Here is a 4,923-nt window from a genome sequence, read left to right as displayed (position 1 = left end):
AGTACATTTTAAATTAAATAATGGCTTAAGTGACCACAATAAATAACAGTTCCTGAAATACATTTTGTATGAATGCGATGTGGCATTTTCAGCTGGTGTGTAGTAAAAGCTGATCTGAGATGTGTTTTTTATGTTGACAGCAACTCTCAGTGAATGGAACTGATGATTGACTTAAATGGGACATACTTTTTTCATGTTTAAGTGCTATAATTGGGTCCCCAGCGCTTCTATCAACCTAGACAGTGTGAAAAAGATCAACCCAGTAACTTAATTTTGGTAAACCATTCTCTGCAAGCATGTGAAAAAATAGGTCATTGAAATTTGGCTCCCCTGTGATGTCAGAAGGGGATAATACCGGTCCTTAATCTGCACTAATCGGCATCCAAACACGGCACTGTCATTTAGTGCAGAGCTCAGCTCATTTGCATTGAAAAGGACACAACCAAAAACATCATATGTAATAATAAATTATCTATATGGTATTTTGAGCTAGAACTTCATGTAGTCTAGGGACACCAAAGATTTATTTGACATCTTAAAAAAGTCTTGTGAAATGTCCCATTTATCAGTTATCAAACTCCAGCCTTACAACAAATCAACACTTACATTACAGTTCTCGTGTGAGATACATTAATCTTCAATTTATCAAAAAAACGTTATACAGACAGATAAATGATCAATGGTCTGAGCTGGTGCATTTCCCAAACAATGATGTAACTTGCTGCTGAGCTGAACCACCGTTGTATGATGCATAGTTGGAGTTAATCTGTTCAAATCTACACTGTAACAAATTGCTGTAACTTCTACAGCAAAATTTTACAGGAAATTCCTGTTTTAACATTTTACAAGATTTTAGTGTAGTTCACAATGCATTATGAGTAAAAGAAAGTATTACAGCTGTTAACAGTATATTTTCATTTAAACTGTAATTGAATTTACAGGCAGAAGGTGTTGCCACTGTATATCATATGTTTTTACAAAAATTAATTGTGAAATGGCATCATGGGATTGCGTGGGTGTATTTACGTTTAAAATGGACATGAACACTGAAGAGTCATCATTCAAAATTGTTGGTAAGTTCACGTAAATCATTCAAATATAGTACAGTATTAAACTAATATAGTACTATTATGGTTATTTAAATAGTGATATTTGGTATGCGACCGTATACCAGATATTATTAACATAACAGATGTTAATAATTTGTATTTCACAACAGCGTGTCATTAAGACATGTAGCAAAATATAAAATTAAATTCTTTACATTATTTTAAATGTTACATTTGGTAGTTATGTGTCATTAACTTTATAACGTGTCAGATGTTTGTTTCAGGCATGAGCGAGGCAGCAAAAAGCGCGAGGGGTCTCGTAACGGCTGGACTGCAAGGTGGTGAGACGAATCTTTGAACTTAAAGGTAAAAAACATTGTACATGCTGTGCATTTTATCATGGATGCGTGCTAAAGTGTTTTTAGACCATTGCTGTTAATTAAACGCGACACTGAATTGCTTGTTAAAGAAAACTACGTTATAAACGCGTACGTTATTTGCTGCCAGTTTAAAAAATAAGATATGGTTGGATATCGTGCAAATTTCTAGTTTATTTCGCCAGCTTATACTCCTTACTAAGGACACGTCAACATGTTTAACATAATACCCGCGTTATATCTGAGTTGAATGTGCAGCAGTTTTGAATTCAGGCGCAAGGCAGCAAAGAGTGTCACGCCATACGGGTCAACTTCAGGGTGGTGAGACTAAAGAAGCACCAACAGAAACATCATACAGGACGTTTTATTTTTGCATACGGCTGTAGTTTGTTGCCATTTTGTTAAAGTATTTTGGATTGCTGTTAAATGAACGTGACATTTAAACGGAATTGCTTGAGAAAGAAAACGAACGTAAGGTTACACGATAAATGCGTATTTGCTCTCATCTTAGAAAATATGTTAACATGGTTGGATGCTGCGATTTTCTATTCTAGTTTATTTTGTCAGTTTATTTTCCTTACTGTAGTGTTTAACATATTAATTGTGTCATACTTAAGTTAATGTGAAGCAATTTGATGCCTGTTATTTCGACCAGAAATATTTTATAACATTAGCCAACATAGTCAGATGTAATAAATTTTCCAGTTTGTAGTTCACTTTTTACATGTAAGTATAGGTGCTTGCAATTTTGTTTTAAATGTGAAATTTGGTTAAGTTGGAGTGTAATTAAGTTTAACATTGTTTTTCAGGCACGAGACAGCAGAGATTGCAACTCTAACCTGATAGGACTGGTGGTGTGAGACAAATGAGAAAAGGTGAAAAACCCACTGTGTACACTGCCCTTTTTCATGGATGGATGCTATACTTCACTGTTGACTTTGCTATTTTATAAAGTATTTTTAGACATTTTTCCACTGCAAGTTGTGTCAGCATGAGAGCAATACTATTATAGGCTTTACTCAGCATATGAAAGTACACAGTAATCTTCGTAACTTGTTCCTTTACATGTGGAGTACCTGAATGCTCCCGTGCATTCAAAAAATTTCAGCGTTCAAGTCTCATTTAAACGGAGACCTAAGAGGGTATCGTAGAAGTGTCAGATTTAACCAAACAGGCACCACATTGACTTGACAAATTTAAGTTTGTCATTTCACATGTACAAGTCTAAAGGACTTTATTGGACATTTAAAGGAACACGCCCAGATTTTGGGAATTTAGCTTATTCACCGTATCCCCCAGAGTTAGATAAGTCCATACATACCTTTCTCATCTCTGTGCGTGCTGTAACTCTGTCTGACGAGTATATTATATACTGTTAAAAGATAGTTGTGTCTCATATCACCTTGTTATTTGTACACGGTGTGACTATACAAATCACAACACATAAATAGGAAAATGTTCGCGTTATTTTGTCACTTATTGGGAGCAGTATGCTAGCTGGAGCCATTCACTTCCAGTCTTTCTGCTAAGCTTAGCTAGGGGGGGCTGCGTCAAACAGAGTTACAGCACGCATGAAGATGAGAAAGGTATGTATGGACTTATCTAACTCTGGGGGATACGGTGAATGAGCTAAATTCCCAAAATCTGGGCGTGTTCCTTGAAAAGACCATATAGATGAAGGCAGGGAGATAAAATGCCCTTTTAAGAGCTGTGAGAGGACATTTAGTGTTAACTTCACATTAGCTTCTCATGTCTCAAGAATACATAAAAACAACAATGTTTTGAAATCTGTTGTATTTGTTCAATAAATGTTGAATGTTATATTTTCTCTTACATTTTATATTTCTTGTTTTCAAGATTATTTTTAGGTGAAATCCTCAATGCAACTCAGTGGATGCTGAGTATGGACGGTCAGGTGGTTGTGAATCCACACCCCAACCTTGTGGCTGGATTTGCAGCTTTGTTCGCATCATACTACAACTTCAACCTGGTTTACCAGAGGAAGGCATCCTCCACACTTGAATTTGTTCAAAGGTAATTATATTCACATAGGTAGCTATTTGTTTTATAGCAGTGTTTCTCAACCAGGGGGATGGGACCCCCCCAAGTAGGCCTTAAGACTTTTAAATGTTATTCAAAATACAACAAAACAAGCATGATAAGCTAAAACAATCAAAAATCAAGAGATTTCTTATTGTTTGGATGTTTTTGTAACAAATTTACATTGTGTAGACATGCCAAGCTCTAGTACAGAGGTGCCCAACCCTGCTCCTGGAGGGCTACCATCCTGCAGACTTCAGTTCCAACCCAGCTCCAACACCAATACCTGTCTGTAATTATTAAGCAACCCTGAACACCTTGATTAACTGCTTCAGCTGTGTTTGATTGGGGTTGGAGCTAAAATCTGCAGAATGGTAGCCCTCCAGGAACAGGGTTGGGCACCCCTGCTCTAGTATATTTTATTTGGTAGAAATTAGGCTTTTGACATTGTTTTGGACAATAGGTTGAAAAGAAAAAAGGTTGACGATCCACTTTTTTAAAATGTGTACTTGTATGTATTTATAGATAAATATGGTAACATAAGGTTCTTACTTTAGAGTATGAACAGGTTAATTAAAAGAGACCATTCTTGTCCTCAGATAATCAAAACAGTGCTGTGGCTGCGTTTGTAATTTTTGTTGGTGAAAAAACAGGAAATATGCTGTCTAAAATGTAAGCCTTTTAATACTAACTTCTTCACAATTTTTGTTTAATTCTTTCTTACTGGATTTCATCACGTAACGTAACGTTATGTGGGCACTCTGTAGATGTGTTTTTTCCTGCATTATACTTTTTTCATTTGAAAAAGAAAATTATATATACACACACACACCAGGAAAGTACCCATGCTACCATATGATATTTAAGTGTTTATATGTACATTTGTATAATGTACATATATGTACATGTATATTCTAAAATTTATTTTTGTTTGTTCTTTGTGCAGATGTTTTGTTGGAATCACACCTACCACTGGCATCAAGACAGCATCAAGAGGCAAAAAAGTGGAAACGCCTCTGAGAAGAGAAACAACACCATCAACCCTTATGTGTGTACTCTTTTCAGAAAATGTTGGGACTTTAAATGGTTACGCATGTAAGTTCTTGTTCATGTATTAAGACCAAAACATGTTTTAAATAGGCCAGTTCTGTGATTGAACACTTGTGTTTCTAGACATACAAGTTATGTTCTAACACAGATTCAACAAGATCTTAAATGTAACACAAACCCTGTTTAGATGTTTTATAGATGCCATTGATTTAGAATATTTAGGATTGAGTGGAATAGTTGCTGAAACAACATCATTTTTTTGAAAGTACTTTGCTGTCAGTTTTAATAAATTTTGTTCTTGAAGCACCTTTGACTTTGGTTGCATTATTCTGTAAATTACATTTAATTCAGTTTTCATTCTCATGTATTTACAGGAATAGATTTGGTAAATATATTACAGTCTAATA

The 4,923-nt window shown here is 35.2% G+C and overlaps 1 long non-coding RNA gene across 1 annotated transcript; it reads left to right on the top strand.

Annotated features, from left to right (window-relative positions):
- The first annotated feature begins 940 nt into the window (after window positions 1-940).
- LOC135733857 (uncharacterized) lies at window positions 941-4,519 on the top strand. Its single transcript, XR_010527043.2, has 5 exons — window positions 941-1,073; window positions 1,334-1,415; window positions 2,236-2,301; window positions 3,284-3,460; window positions 4,413-4,519. It is a non-coding gene; the product is annotated as an uncharacterized lncRNA (long non-coding RNA).
- The last annotated feature ends 404 nt before the right edge of the window (window positions 4,520-4,923 follow it).

This window comes from Paramisgurnus dabryanus, chromosome 3 (genome assembly GCF_030506205.2).
Source record: "Paramisgurnus dabryanus chromosome 3, PD_genome_1.1, whole genome shotgun sequence".
Classification (NCBI taxonomy): Eukaryota; Metazoa; Chordata; class Actinopteri; order Cypriniformes; family Cobitidae; genus Paramisgurnus; species Paramisgurnus dabryanus.
The sequence above is the reverse complement of the archived record's forward strand: the minus strand, read 5'-3'. Positions and strand labels throughout refer to the sequence as shown.